Here is a 16,451-nt window from a genome sequence, read left to right as displayed (position 1 = left end):
CCTTCAAATTAAGTATACTGGGCAGTGCTGCCCCCTCAGACCCGTACCTCCAAGGTAACTCTTTCAAAAGATGAGCTCTGGGGTGACTGTTTTGACCTCAGCCTCTTTACAGAGCTAACCTCTCCCAACAAGCTGGGCCTCAGGTATTCAGCACCAAGTGCGGTGAACAGCACCCACCACCACCACAGGTCTGAGAAGAAGCCTAAATATGGCGGGAAAGGAGGAGCAAATAAAAGCTTAGCTCTAGCAGAGAACAGATTTGTAGTTGCCAAGGGGGACTCGAGTGGGAGTTGGGGATTGTTGTTGCTGTTTAGTCCCTAAGTGGTATTTGAGTCTTTGCGACCCCATGGACTGAAGCACACCAGGCTTTCCTGTCCTTCACCATCTCCTGGAGTTTGCTCAAACTCATGTCCACTGAGTAGGTGATGCCATCCAACCATCTCATCCTCTGTCATCCCCTTCTCTTCCTGCCCTTCAACCTTTCCCAGCGTCAGGGTCTTTTCCAATGAGTCAGCTCTTTGCATCAGGTGGCCAGAGTATTGGAGTTTCAGCTTCAACATCAGTCCTTTCAATTAATATTCAGGACTGATTTCCTTTAGGATGGACTGGTTGGATCTCCTTGCAGTCCAAGGGACTCTCAAGAGTCTTCTCCAGCACCATAATTGGAAAACATCAACTCTTTGACACTCAGCCTTCTTTATGGTTCAACTCTCACATCCATCTGGGATTAGCAGATATAAAATTACATATAGGATGAATAAACAGCAAGGGCCTTCCTATCATATAGCACAGAGAACTCTAGTCAATATCTTGTGATAAATCATCATAGAAAAGAATATTTTAAAAAAGAATGTCTATTTGTGTATAGCTGAGTCACTGTGCTGGACAGTTTGCCCTACAGCAAGGATTGGCACAACATTGTAAATCAACTGTACTTCAATAAAAATAAATAAATTTTAAAAGCTCAGGTCTGCCTGGAATGTTCTCTCCCAATGCCCTTATTTCAGTCTTTGTATGATCTCATCTCCCAATCCTCGGGGAACTAACTGCCCAGCCACAGGGAAACTGAGGTCTAGGCTCTGAGTCTGGGAGTCCAACACCTTCCCCTATTTTTCCTGGTGGTGCTTCCTCTTGGACTCATCTCTGGCCATCTCAGCAATACGACCCTCCGGGCCACATTAGGGGATGGTTCTAGAAAAGCTAAGGAGGTTTCTCAGCCTTATTGAAACATAAACCCCAGGCCAACCAGCCTGGGGTTAGTGGCAGGTCCACCACCTGGGCAAAAAGGTCCTCTACCTGGTCTATATCAACTCCCCAGGAAAGTACCCTGTGATCTGAGCTAAAGCCACAGCCCATATTAAAGAGTTTCTCTCTCCTCTTCTCCCTAATCAACAAGGCAGTAGGAGGCTTATGGTAAAGCATTAGAGGACTCTCTGTCCTAACCCTTCCTCTAGTAAGTATCTCTCTCTACCACACACACACACACACACACAGCACTTAACAAGGCAGGCAAGATGCTACAATCTGCACAGATTCAGAAGTGCTATTGTAGGAACTAATTCAGATATCACCACTTCCTAAAAGGTTCCCTGCCCACCCAAGCTTAAGCTTCACACTTCAAAGAAGGATTGATAATTACACATTATGATACCAATTATTTCCAAATGTATTATGAAACAGGAGTTATGCTAAGCAATTTTATTGTTTTAATTCTTTCCTTCATTTTTAATAATTACACTCTGGTTTTTAATATGTTAAGATGAAATGAAGGGGAAAAAAAACTCCTTTGTATTTTAAATCTATTTCCTTTTTTTTTTTTACACAAAGAATTTCAAAGCCATCCGTAATAATGTAGCATACAATATAGCCAAAACACAAAAGGAATAGCTTAGAGAGGCAACTTTGAGCTCACCAAGTAGACAACATGAGCAAAGCTCGCCCTCCCCACTTGAAGAAACTTATGGACAAGAAGTTATCAGTGAAATTAAATGGTGGCAGACATGCCCAAGGAATATTGTGAGGATTTGATCCCTTTATGTATCTTGTGATAGATGACTGTGTGGAGATGGCCAATAGTGAGCAACAGAGCAATAACGAGTGGTGGCAATAGGAGGAGATAGAGTCTTCACGTTAGAAGCCCTGGAATGAGTGTGGACCATGGCTGTGTTCACCAGAGAAATCAATTACTTTCATGCATCACCTCTCCATATTTTACTACGATGAAAAATGGGTCGCATACATTCTTACTGAACTTTTTTGTTAAATAAATTCTTATAATCATCAAAAAAAAAGGAATAGCTTAGATAAAACTAGCTGAGTTCCATTTAAGGGAAAAAATGCAAGTCTACTTATTTTGAAAACTTTTAACATGAGACATTTGCTGAAAGGATACAGAATTCTTCCTCATACAAAGGCAAAACAAACCACAAAAGAGTACATTGGTAGAAGAGAAAGCTTTATACTAGCTAAGGAAGAAAGAAAGAAAGAAAGCATAACAAATCAAGAGTCAAATGCTGAATGCAGAGATTATTAATAATCAATTATCTACCCGGTAAAATCACACCACTCTTTAATGCAAACCCACCCATGTTGAATTAGATTTCCAAATAAGTAGAAGGATGATGTCATCTAACGGTTAGAAAAATGAACAAAAAAAATAAAATTATTTTAACCACTTAAAATCTGTGAGCCATGGAATTTCACATTCACAGGTACTAAGGCTGAGTGACATTTCAGTGATGAGGAATTATTTTTGTTTGATCCATAGGCTAAAGCCTTCTCCTCTGCTTTCCTTCCAGCCCAGAGGTCAGCAAACTTTCTTTTTGTAAAGGGCCAAACAGTAAATAGTTCAAGCTTTGTTCAGGCCAATGCTCAACGCTGCCGTTGCAGCACTAAAGCAAATACCAACAATCCATTAAAAAACAGGCATGGCTGTGTTCCAGCACAATTTATTTACAAAAACAGTATCGCGGGCTGGGATTTCACCTCCTCCTGTTGTCATCCTCATTGCGCTATAAGAAAGGGGGGTGAGACAGAGCACGCTTAAGGCGCTCTTGTAAGAAACGGCAGGAAGGGACTTCCCTGGTGGTCCAGTGGCCAAGACTTCACACTCCCAATGCAGGGGCCTCGGTTCCATCCCTGGTCAGGGAACTAGAGCTCACGTGCTGCAAATGAGTTCGTACGTCGCAGCTGAAGATCCCGCACGCTGCACAACTAAGGCGTGGTGTAGTCAAATAAGTAAAATAAATAAATATTTTTAAAAAAAAAAAGAAAGAAAGAAATGGCAGGAATAATTAAAGACAGCAGGTAGATCTGAAACTACCCACCAAGACATTGAGCACAGCCCCTCATACTCAAGAGTATTTTCAAGACCAAATTCAAATCTCGATACACGAGGTAGGAATCTCTCAGCAACCCTTGTTCTCAAGCTACAAGAGTTCCCCCCTCACCGAATTAGCTTCTACCCTACCATACGGCTGGTCTTCCAAACTGGGTGACAGAACATGTTATGCTATCATGTATCAACTATTCTGGACCCAAAATTTGAACCTAAATCTGAGCAAGGCTTTAGTTTACAGGACACTTTGGGGACAATGAAACATGTTAAATGACAACACCAGAATGGGGGCAGTAAAATCTACACTGTAAGAAGCCACATAGATCCAGATTCAAAAGACTCAAAAGATCTAGCTGCTTTGACCAAATATACCACAAGACAGGACAAGAGAGGGACACGAACCCTGAGTATTAAAAGAGACTTCAAGGACTTCCTGGTGGTCCAGTGGTTAAGAATTCACATTCCAAAGGAGGGGACAAGGGTTCGATCCATGGTCAAGGAACTAAGATCCCACAAGCCTTGGAGCAACTAAGCTGGCTCACCACAACTAGAGAAACACCTGCCACAATGAAGACCTAGCACAGCCGAAAGAGAGAGAGAGATTTAGGAGACGTCAACCAAACGCACTCTGTGGACTTTGTTTAAATCCCTCGGTCGCTCTAAGGTATTTTTAACTAACTGTGAAAAGATATTTCTTAGACAATCAGAGAAATCTGAACATGAATGTTCAGTGATATTAAGAAATGAGTCACTGTTCATTTTTTACGTGTAATAATAGTATTGTGTTGCTTTTTAACAAAAAGAATTCCTATCTTTTCGGAGAGTCATATTGAAATATGTATAAATAAATCTGATTCTCCTTTTAAATCCTCATCCTGAAATTCTTCTTTCACAAATCTGGTTGTTTTGATCCTGCAGAAGTCACTGCTTTTCAAATATACCCATGAATGGGGTGATGGAGAAAGAAAAGAGGGTGAAAATCAATACATATGAGAGACAGACTTAGGGCTAAATGATAGGTAAATTTAAAAGACTAATATATTTATGTATCCTTAATGGACCTAGAAGGTCCTTCAGAGCATATATACCATGTGGAGGTCAGGCTCTGATAATGTTAACATCTGGAAAGCAGCTATCAATCTAGAAATTTTAAAAAAAGACTTCTGAGTGATAAATAGCTTTCACAAAGCCCATGCATTTTATTCCATGAGAGAAAAAGAAGCACATCATTTATAAAACTGTATCAAACAAGGCATCAGAAAGAGCTAACTCCAAAGAAAAGAAGCAAGAGACTTAGAAGAGAAGAAGCGGGGCAGTGCAAGAGCTCATAAGACAAAGACAGAGTCCACACAGCAAAACCCCAGGGCATCAGCCTATCGTAGCCTTCTACAAGGAACCATACCCCAGAGTTGGCAGTGCAGGCTCATACAGGTTCAGAGTCCTGCTAAAGAAAGCAAGAAGGGCAACATAGACATTGCTTAAAATTACCTTCATTAAGATGGTTCAATTTAAGAAGCTAAACTATTCACTTAATGGAGAGATCAGGTTTTACAAAAAGGCAGAATTGAGGTCAATGAGTAAAAGCGAAGACAGACTTTGAGCCTGAAATGGAGGCAGAGCTTCTCAACAATGAAAACCAGCCCCCAAGGGAGTGAATCGGGCTCCTCGATTGCTGTCTGGAGGTGCTGAACCCCTCAAAGTGAGCTCCCTGTGGGTCTCGACACTGGGTGAGGTTGGACCAGAGGTCCTTCAGATGATCCGGAGCAATTTCAAGCGTTTCTAGCGGGTAAAGTTTAAGAAAAAAAACTACTCTGATGCTTGTTAAAATGGTAAGACAGACTTTTTTCAGAGCTATTGTAAAATAGGAGGAAGATGAGGCTCAACTCAGAATGTAACAAAGACAGCTGAGGATTCACAGCAAACAGAGCGAGGTGGTCAGTAGTCAGAAAATTACTAAGAGGAGACATCCAGGTAGGGAGATGCCCATTAAACAAACAAGCCATAGGATTTTTTGCTGAAGGCAGCCCTGGGTGACCAGATATTGAGGATGATCTCACACCAAAGCGGGGCGGGTGGCCCCACGTTCCTTTGTAGACTGACTTCAGATTCTTGCTAAAATGGGACTAGGCAGACAAAAGACAGGACAGGGACCAAGGTCCAGATCCAGACAAAAACAGAACTCGGAGGAGCCAAGTCTGCTCTTCAATCCCAGACTGCCCAGATCCAAGCTTGGTGACATCACTTACACCCACAGCCTCATAACAATGCATGACACTTTTTAATTGCGCAAGTTGCTTCTTCATATAATCTCTCTGCTTGTCAACTCCAGAAATGCTCATTTCTATACATCAAGCTATCTTAAGATAGGGGGAAACTACCTTCAAAAATAATGCCTCGTGAGTAATTGATAGGCAATCCTCTGTGACGCTGAAGCAGACTGCTTCATCATCATGAGGCAAAATAAGCCTTTTAAAGCAGCCTTGAGGGCTACAGTCCATGGGGTTGCAAAGAGTCAGACATTCACTCTCTGTAATAACAGGCATACAAATAAAATAGAGGAAAAATAAATGACTGCATTTCAAAGCATCTGAAAAGAGCAGGAAGCTTCCAATCCCTAACAGGATTACAAAACCTCCATAGCACGAGCTCAGCAATTTTCCAAGATGCCCAATCCCCAGGGAGAGTGTTCACGGATGACAGAGCCACTTCCTGCTCTCTCGAAAGTACCATCTACAGGGTAAGTTATTTACCAGGTGTAAAACAGATAGCTAGGAGGAACCTGCTATAAAGCACAGGGTGCTCTGTGATGACCTAGATTAATGGGATGAGGGTGGGGGTTGGAGGGAGGTCCAAGAGGCAGAGTATATACGTATCATTTCAGTTCAGTTCAGTCGCTCAGTCGTGTCCGACTCTTTGCAACCCCATGAATCGCAGCACGCCAGGCCTCCCTGTCCATCAACAACTCCTGGAGTTCACTCAGACTCACGTCCATCGAGTCAGTGATGCCATCCAGCCATCTCATCCTCTGTCGTCCCCTTCTCCTCCTGCCCTCAATCCCTCCCAGCATCAGGGTCTTTTCAAATGAGAGTGTCAGCTTCAACATCAGTCCTTCCAGTGAACACCCAGGAATGGTCTCCTTTAGGATGGACTGGTTGGATCTCCTTGCAGTCCAAGGAATTCTGAAGAGTTTTCTCCAACACCACAGTTCAAAAGCATCAATTCTTCGGCGCTCAGCCTTCTTCACAGTCCAACTCTCACATCCATAAATGACCACAGGAAAAACCATAGCCTTGTCTAGAAGGACCTTAGTTGGCAAAGTAATGCCTCTGCTTTTGAATATGCTATCTAGGTTGGTCATAACTTTTCTTCCAAAGAGTAAGCGTCTTTTAATTTCATGGCTGCAGTCACCATCTGCAGTGATTTTGGAGCCCAAAAAAATAAAGTCTGACACTGTTTCCACTGTTTCCCCATCTATTTCCCATGAAGTGATGGGACCGGATGCCATGATCTTTGTTTTCTGAATGTTGAATTTTAAGCCACCTTTTTCACTCTCCTCTTTCACTTTCATCAAGAGGCTTTTTAGCTCCTCATCACTTTCTGCCATAAGGATGGTGTCATCTGCATATCTGAGGTTGTTGACATTTCTCCCAGCAATCTTGATTCCAGCTTGTGCTTCTTCCAGCCCAGCGTTTCTCATGATGTATCTGCATAGAAGTTACATAAGCAGGGTGACAATATACAGCCTTGACATACTCCTTTTCCTATTTGGAACCAGTCTGTTGTTCCATGTCCGGTTCTAACTGTTGCTTCCTGACCTGCATACAGGTTTCTCAAGAGGCAGGTCAGGTGGTCTGGTATTCCCATCTCTTTCAGAATCTTCCACAGTTTATTGTGATCCACACAGTCATGTATACATACAGCTTATTCATTCAGTTGTACAGCAGAAGCTGACACAACCTTGTAAAGCCATCATACTCTAATTTAAAAAAAAAAAATCTGAAGGGCAACAAACTAAATATCCTCTGGTTACCCTTTATATTACTCCCCATCTTCTTCCACTCGTTCTGTGTCCTAAAAGTAAAGTGAGGTGAAAGCCTTAGTTGCGTCTGGCTCTTTGTGACCCCGTGGACCATCACCCACAGGCTCCTCTGTCTAGGGGATTTTTTCAGGCAAGAATATGGGAGTGGGTTGCCGTTCTCTTCTCCAGGGAGATCTTCCCAACCCAGGGATCGAACCGGGGTCTCCTGCATTGCAGGTGGATTCTATACCACCCAAGCCACCCGGGAAGACTGGGGTGACCTCGATGACAGGCATCAGCCAGGCTCCCGGGCCCTCTGGCCCCTTGGGAGGTACCAGGAGAGCAGGTGCCAGGAGAGAGAAGGAAGGAAGGGGCATTCATCCCCTGGTTTCTTCCCTGCGGGGTCACCTGGAGGCCTCCCCAGCACAGGCCACTGCTTCTCCCAGTGGCAGTCTCCTTCTATCCTGACCTCCAGGGGTTACAGCGTGCCACAGACTTCCTGTTGTTGTTCAGTCGCTCAGTCACATCCAGCTCTTTGCGACCCCACAGACTACAGCCCACCAGGCTCCTCTGTCCTTCACTATCTCCCGGAGTTTGCTCAAAGTCATGTCCACTGAGTTGGTGATGCTATCTGACCATCTCACCCTCTGCCACCCTCATCTCCTAATGCCTCTTGCCTTCAGCCTTTCACCACAGACCATACTCTCGAAAATTCATAACGTGAATTCTGTTATGCATTCAAGGCACCAAGCCAGAGGGGTTCCTCTCTCCTCACAGTGTTCTTTCTGCCCCGTTCTTCTCAACACCCTGACACACCTTTATTAAACTCTCTCTGTCATGATTTTGAGTATGATGTGCATTGGGTTGGCCAAAAACCTCATTTGTGTGTTTTGTAATACCCAAACAAAATTGTTGGCCAACCCAATATTTCCCAACCTCGTTCCAACTAACAATAGAATGAGAAGGAGCAGAGAATCAAAATTTTCAGTGTCCATATTTACCCTCAACTGGGGGTAGGGGAGGGGCTCAAATTTTAAGCTAGATTTCACGATGTATGTATGTTCAAGGAGGCTCTGCGTATACGAGTCAGAAGTTTAGTACAGAACTTTGTAGACGTGGACATTTTTTTCCGAAAAGAGAAATCCAGAAAGCAAAGGGTCAAATTTTTAATTGTATTCTCCAAACTGAAGTGAAGTAAACTCGCTCAGTCATGTCCGACTCTTTGTGACCCCGTGGACTGTAGCCTGCCAGGCTCTTCTATCCATGGAATTCTCCAGGCAAGAACACTGGAGTGGGTAGCCATTCCCTTCTCCAAGCGATCTTTCCAATCCAGGGATCAAACCAAGTCTCCAGCATTGCAAGCAGATTCTTTACCGTCTAAGCTACGAGAGAAGCCTGAATTCTCCAAAACTGACCTAAAAATGGAAAGTCAATGCTCTAAGAGAAAAACAGCACAGAAACTGCCACCCAGGAGAAGAAAAATGACCAGGCTGACAGCACGTACCCATGCCAGCTATCGGAGCAGGGCGCAGTCTCCAAGCGGCCGGGCTGGAGAAGGGACCCCCACCTCCCCTGCGCCCAGCATCACCCACCCCACCCCAGGCAGCTGGGATGGTGTGTTCCTGAGAATCACTCACAGCTCCCTCCCAATAGTCAAGTGAAATTTCAAAAGCTCATCAGCTCAGCAGGTGCTTGGATGCAATAGCAATAGCAAAAAAAAACACCAGTTCCGGGCTATGGAAAATCTTGTCCTGCTGTTCTGAGAAGCTCGGAGTACGGAAGCCAGAAAAGCGTGGAAGCAAAGTGTGTGCGACAGAACAGTAGCAGAGAGAGGGGCAGAGGAGCTGAGCTGACCCCACAGGAGATGCCCCAGAGCTGGGCAGGGCTGACCCCCACTGCGCTGTCAGCCCCTTACTTCACACACGCGCATTGCAAGCCCTGAGCCCAGCGCTGCCCCTCACCTGCTGTGCAGCTGAGGATATGTGCTCACCCTCTCTGAGCCTCACAAACTTTCCCCCTTTACCCTTCAGAACAGGGAAGCCCGGTGGCTCTTGGTAAACAACCCGCCTGCCAACGTAGAAGATATAAGTTTGATCCCTGGGTGGGGAAGGTCCCCTGGAAAAGGAAATGGCAACCCACTCCAGTATCCCTGCCTGGGAAATCCCCTGGACGGAGGAACCTGGGGGGCTAAAGTTCACAGGGTCACAAAAGAGTCAGACACAACTGAGTCACTAAACAAAAACAAACAAACAAAAAAATGCATTTCATAGAGGTGCTGTGGGGCTCAAAAAGAAAATTCCTCTTAAACCCAGGAAATGCCTTCCAGGGTATATTATGCCTTCTGGGTACGGTTTAGGATTCACACCAGAGCTCTTATCCGTTTCCTTGACTGAGGAGGTGATCTCACCTACAAACAAACAGAAGCATATAAAGGACTGATTAAAAAAAAGAAAAATCAACTTCAGATTCCATAACAGGACGGGTGCCAAAAGGAGTGACGATCACTCGGGCAAGGGCGCCTGAGAGCATCCAGAGCCTCCACCCTGTACAAAGCCCGTGAGTATCCATTTCCTTTCCCGGCTGTGCCAGGGGCCTTAGCGCAGAGGAAGAGCCCAGAGACCGCTTCAGCCAGCACTCAACCTTGCCATGTACTGCCTGGGGGACCGTGGGCAAGTGAGACTACCCCACTGACTCAGCTTCCTCATCTAAAAATCAGGAATGACCATAGTCAGAGCACCCATCTTTCTGTGAGCATTTTAAAAATTCACGTAAACTTCTTAGAACAGGGTATGGCACACAGTTGTTGTTGCTCAGTGGCTCAGCCGCGTCCGACTCTTTGTGGCCCATGGACCGCAGCACACCAGGCTTCCATGTCCCTCACTATCTCCCAAAGCTGGCTCAAACTCATGTCCATTGAGTCCGTGATGCCATCCAACTATCTCATCCTCTGTCGTCCCTTTCTCCTCCAGCCTTCAATCCTTCCTAGATTCAGGGTCTTTTCCAATAAGTCGGCTCTTCCCATCAGGTGGCCAAAGTATTGGAGCTTCAGCCTCCGCATCAGTCCTTCCAATGAACATTCAGGGTTGGTACACAGTGGTCACACAATAAAGGCTGGCTGTAGTGTCGCCCTGTACATTTCAGCTTGTTACCAGGCCCGTCTCATAAGAAGGCACCTGTGCTCTGAAGAGCAGTCAGACACGACCACCACCAGGGCCCACGAGCCACATACATCCTTGATTCCAAGAGGAGTTGTGTATTTTAGCAATCCCAACATCACAATATACATGTACTGTAGTGGATTTTCTCATCTGAAAAATAGGAATAGCAACAGCACCCAGCTAATAGTATGTGTAAAATGCTTTAAATAGGGCTTGGCATCAGAAATTGTTCTCTAAAGGTATTACCCTCAGTATTATTTTTTATTTAGTATTTTTTTATTTGGCTGCCTCAGGTCTTGGTGGAGGCATGTGGGATCTAGTTTCCTGACCAGGGATGGAACCCAGGCCCCCTGCATTGGGAGCACAGAGTCTTAGCCACTGAACCACAGGCAAGTTCCCCTTGGCATTACATTAATGATCTGACCTGGACTGCAGCCACCAGGCTCCTCTGTCCATGGGATTCTCCAGGCAAGAGTACTGGAGAGAGTTGCCCTTTCCTTCTCCAGAGGATCTTCCCGACCCAGGGATCTTCCCAGCTTTCCCACACTGCAGGAAGACTCTCTACGGACTGAGCCACCCACTTGAGGTGGGGTGGGGCCCTAATAAACCCAAAGGACACGCAGAATTTCAGGTAGGTGCTTGATTTTTACCATCCCCTCAGCTTCATACATCTGATTACTTACACAGCATCGTTAAGAAGTTGCTGAGTGTGGTTCTGGGTTTATTGAGGCTCCTTTCTTTTGCCCGTTGAGTAAGGTGCAGGTCAGAGTGTGGACCTGGGGTCTCGGAAGGGCCCCTACTCTCTCATTCAGCATGTAACTAGCGTCTCAACTATGTTGTTGTTGTTGTTGTTGAGTCGCAAAGTCATGTCTGGTGTGCAACCCCATGGACTGTAGACCGCCAGGCTCCTCTGTCAATGGGATTTTCCAGGCAAGAATACTGGAGTGGGTTGCCATGCCCATCTCCAGGGATTGAACCTGCATCTCGAACCTTCTCCTGACCCAGGGATCAAACCTGCATCTCCTGTGTTGGCAGGCAGGTTCTTTACCACTGAGCCAGGAGGGAAGCCTTGGGGTGGACTACCGGGAATCAGATCCTGACGCCCCCAGTCATTAGCTGTGTGGCGCTGGACCAGTGCCCTAGCCACTCTGGGCCTCAGTTTCTTCATCTGTAAGATGAGGACGGCAGTAGCTAAGAGGAGAGTGAGGCTGACAGGAATTACGAGTACACGCGAAGCTCCTGGAAACATGCTGGGCCCACAACAAGCACCCACAGACCGCGAGCCACCATCGCTCTATGGTATCTGAGCCCTAGGAGCCATACCGGGGGTAACCCGGTTCAGTGAAACTGGGGTATCAGGGTGGGGGCATCTTTGCCAGCTCCCCGCACCAGTGAAGGGCTTCCCTGGTGGCTCAGACAGTAAAGAATCTGCCTGCAATGCAGATTGACCTGGGTTCGATCCCTGGGTTGGAAAGATCCCCTGGAGGAGGGCATGGCAACCCACTCCAGTATTCCTGCCTGGAGAATCCCATGGACACAGGAGCCTGGAGGGCTACAGTCCCTGGGGTCACAAAGAGTTGGACATGACTGAGCGACTAAGCACAGCACACAGCACCAGTGAAATGGGAAGCCGGCTGGAGACAAACAGAACAGGACCCCAGCAGCAGCCACCCCACGTACAAAGTGATATTCTCTGAACCTCAGCATGCCCACCAGATACACGGGGTTTAGCTTCCTCAGCTCTCAGGGTTTTGTAAGAAATGAGAACACAGTGTGTAGGCACCAAATAAATGGTACTTCTTGTCAGCTCTCCCCCTTCCCTGGCGAGCGAAGAAGGCAGCGGAAGCCAACACTGAGACCCCGTGGTCGGCACAGCGAGTGAGGTTTTCCTACCAACAAAGCCAGACATTTCCCTGCACCCCACTTAGGTCGCCCACCTCCCAGCACTAAGAGGTCAGCCATTTCCCACCAAAGGCCGAGAGAGCAGGATTCAGGGCCAGTAAAACCCTGCAGAGAGGACTTCCCTGGTGGTTCAGAGGATGAGGATCCGCCTGCCAATGCAGGAGACGCGGGTTCAATCCCTGATCCGGGATGATCCCACGTGCTGCGGAGCAACTGAGCCCGGGCACCATAACCACTGAGCCTGATCTCCAGGGTCCGTGCTCCACAGCAAGAAGTCTGCTATGTGCAACTAGAGAGAGCCCTCACAGCAACAAAGAATCATGGAAACCAAAAATAGACAATTTTTTTTTTTAATCCCTGCAGGAAAGGGGGAAAAGGCCTAGGTTTTGGAAGTCCACCTCAGGGAAAAACCTCTCACCAAAGGTTACAGGGGCTATTTGACAGCTACATCAGCCTGAATCATTAAGCAAGGGCTAGAAACATCTGAGAGACAGGGTGTAGATAAATGTCAGAAAACAATGCCCAAAATGGTTGCATGCTACTTGCTTACGCAGCTTTTTCCTTCTTCAGACAAATGATGAAACATCCACGTCTGAATATAAATCAGCTTCAATTAAGACACGGCTGTTGGAAAGCACTTTTGGCAGGACACACGAAATATTTGCCACCGTTCTCCGACTTGGAGTTTTCAAGGTTGGCAGGGCGATTTATTTTTGTTGATTAAACAAAATACCAATGGAAAGGACCTAAAAATTGATTCGCCAATTAAACTCAATGATTCTGAACAATGAAATGTGCTCTGTTCACTTTGCCAGAGTGATAAAAATGCCTCCCAGCTTTCCTGCCGCTTCCAAGATTTACACCCTTGATGTTTGTGCTGACAGAAAGATTAAGGAAGGGCTCCATGATGCAAAAATGTGTCTTCTCTTTCACTGGAACGGAAGGGAGAGAAACGATGAAGGGCCTGGGTCATTTCAGAAAGAGCATCTGCCCGGCAACCGTAATTCTTGAAAAAGTGATTTGGGTTGAGTGAGGGAGCCATTGTCATAAGGTTGTGTGTGCTTCTTTGGCAAATTAGAGAGTCACTAATAGGGGACAATTGGTTGAGATGAAAACAATCACGAAGATCCAAATTCTTCATTTTCTTTCGCTTTCCCAAGGGATGAGAGTTCTGATAGGCAGCCAACCAAATGATGAGTGTGCTAGAAGCTTCTGAAAAAAAACAGACCCATGCACAGAGGAGCGCCAGAAGCCAGTTTCGGTCCAGTACAAAATTTTTCTAAACTGCAACCAGGAGATCCAGGTTACAGCTGCCATCAGTTCACACACAGCAGCCAGAAAGCCAGGCCAGCAGAACACTCACACTTCCTGGTGGTCCAGAGCATGGATGTCACAGGCGGCTATGCATTTTTAAACTTGATTGTACATAATTGTTCATCACTGACCCATTCTCCAACCCTCCTGGGCTGGAACGAGTTGCTAGGCAACCAATTTTGCTCTAGATACATTCCGAAGGCTAGTGAGGCAACAACCAAGTATCAATTAAGTGATAGTGATGCTGCTGCTATTGCTGCTAAGTCACTTCGGCTTCAAATAAAACAGGATGTCTGGGTTCTTGAAAGCACGTCCATCTCATGCTCTTTTCCTTATGTAGACACCTATTTCCCATATCTTCCAACTCATCAAATAAGCTTTCTTAGGTTGAATTGGATGAAATTGCGCTTTTGGTGGGTAGCTCAATTTGGCGATTCATTTGGTTCAACCTAGAAACTTAAAAGAAGTTCATGTAGTCTGTAAAACAGAGGAGCCATAATCCTCGGCTATTATAATCACAATTGTGCTCTGGATAGGAAACATATCATTTACCTAGTCCTCACATCTCTGGAAACTGCTTTTACGGGAGACAGCTGGGAGAGGCAGCCTGCACCGCAAATGCCTGAAAAAGCAATCATATTTCTTTTTCCATTTTAGGCTATTTCACACTGATCTGACGATCTCTCGTACAATAATCCACACATTCCCTGACTTTTCCAGTGCTCGGGGCACTGGTTTGGGACTCAATTTATTTTTCCTAATTTGAGATCAGATATACCAGGGGACATCCTAAAGGACAGAACTGCCAACTACAGAAGAGAAGTTACTTTAAGGGGAAAGAAATGGGAAGGCAGGATCACTGGTATCACAGAACAAGATGGTGCTCCAGGAAAGTCAGTGAAATAATAACCGGTGTGTGCGCTAAGTCGCTTCAATCGCTGTGTGACCCCATGGACTGTAGCCCGCCAGGCTCCTCTGTCCACGAGATTCTCCAGGCAAGAAGACTGGAGTGGGGTGCCGTGCCCTCCTCCAGGGGATCTGCCCGACCAAGGGACTGAATCCCAGTCTCGTGTCTCCTGCATTGGCAGGCGGTTCTTTACCACTAGCACCACCTGGGAAGCAATAATAAACGGTACAGAAACATACATATGAAGGTAAAGGTGGGAAGTTTTCTCCTTAAGTCATGACTGCCCTCATTGTCACTGCCCGAAGGGAAGTGCCAATTTGTTTACATGTATGTATGGTGGCGGGAAGCAGCGGGTGACTGCTCACTTCCTGAGTCGTGTCCGACTCTTTGCGACCCCATGGACTGCAGCCCACCAGGCTTCTCTGTCCATGGGATTTCCCAGGCAAGAATCCTGGAATGGGTCGCCATTTGCTCCTCCAAGAAATCTTCCTTATCCAAGAATCGAACCCGTGTCTCCTGTGTCTCCTGCATTGATAGGCAGTTTCTTGATCACTGTGCCACCTGGGAAGCCCACTTGTTTACTTGCTTTTAACAAAAGTGGCATCCTGGACACATCCCAACATCTTAGATTTTTCACTCAACATTACAACATAAAAAGCAAGTTCTAAACAGAGTCCTCTGGAGTATTCAACTCACCAGACCATCTGTCCACAGTTTCAAAATAAAGCTTCTCGGATACTAAGAGTCAGCCTTCCTCACTCAGAGCTGACAATTCAAAGACCAGCAAGGAATACAGCCAATATTTCATAATAACTATAAATGGAATATAACCTTTAAAAATTGTGAACCATTATGTTGTATACCTGAAACTTACATAATATTGTACACCAACTACATCTCATTAAAAAGAAAGAAAATAGAGACCATCAAAGCAGTATCAATTATTTATTTCCTAAAATCTCCAAGACAGACTTCGAGAAGCCCAGGAAAGAGGAAAAAGCTTTTCAGATCTGTAGCTATCTCACCGGAAATTCAGCCCAACACAAAGGGGGCTCCCAAGAAGAGTCTGGTTGGCACCACAAATGGGGGCCTTGAGTTGGAGTCTCCAAGGAGAGAGGCGTCTTTATCACAAAAACAGAGAGACAAGTGAAACCCAGCAACATCAAAGACTGAATAAGTACCAAGATCCAACTACTAAATTAAATTCTGAAGCCCACTGCTACAAACGGGAAGAAGACTGCTCCAACGGGGACATTCTGAACCACCTGCGAAGGAAGTTGTGAACCTGCTGAGAACCAGCAACTGTTGAGACAAGAAGCAACAAAAACAGTTTCATGAGCAATAGGACTGTCACAGAAAAGTACAGAGGGACAGAACTCCGCTGTGTGCATCAGGAACTCCACATTGTCCCAACTCAGGAACTACCCAGTCACATCTGAGATTATGAAGCAGGGCAAAGGCTAACGGAGTTTTGCCAAGAGAACACACTGCTCATAGCAAACACCCTCTTCCAACAACACAAGAGAAGACTCTACACATGGACATCACCAGATGGTCAACACCGAAATCAGACTGATTATATTCTTTGCAGCCAAAGATGGAGAAGCTCTATCCAGTCAGCAAAAACAAGATCAAGAGCGGACTGTGGCTCAGATCATGAACTCCTTATTGCCAAATTCAAACTTAAATTCAAGAAAGTAGGGAAAACCACTAGACCATTCAGGTATGACATAAATCAAATCCCTTATGATTATACAGTGGAAGTGAGAAATAGATTTAAGGGACTAGATCTGACAGAGTGCCTGATGAACTATG

General features: G+C 45.7%; 1 protein-coding gene and 1 pseudogene across 3 annotated transcripts in view; one reads left to right on the top strand and one right to left on the bottom strand.

Moving 5' to 3' along the window:
* The window catches only part of TIAM1 (TIAM Rac1 associated GEF 1), a 461,928-nt gene that overhangs the window by 349,862 nt on the left and 95,615 nt on the right, over positions 1-16,451 (bottom strand). The gene's annotated exons all lie outside the window — the stretch shown is intronic.
* On the top strand, positions 1,925-2,148 carry LOC121816172 (small nuclear ribonucleoprotein G-like; annotated as a pseudogene).

Source organism: Ovis aries, chromosome 1 (genome assembly GCF_016772045.2).
Source record: "Ovis aries strain OAR_USU_Benz2616 breed Rambouillet chromosome 1, ARS-UI_Ramb_v3.0, whole genome shotgun sequence".
Classification (NCBI taxonomy): domain Eukaryota; kingdom Metazoa; phylum Chordata; class Mammalia; order Artiodactyla; family Bovidae; genus Ovis; species Ovis aries.
The sequence above is the reverse complement of the archived record's forward strand: the minus strand, read 5'-3'. Positions and strand labels throughout refer to the sequence as shown.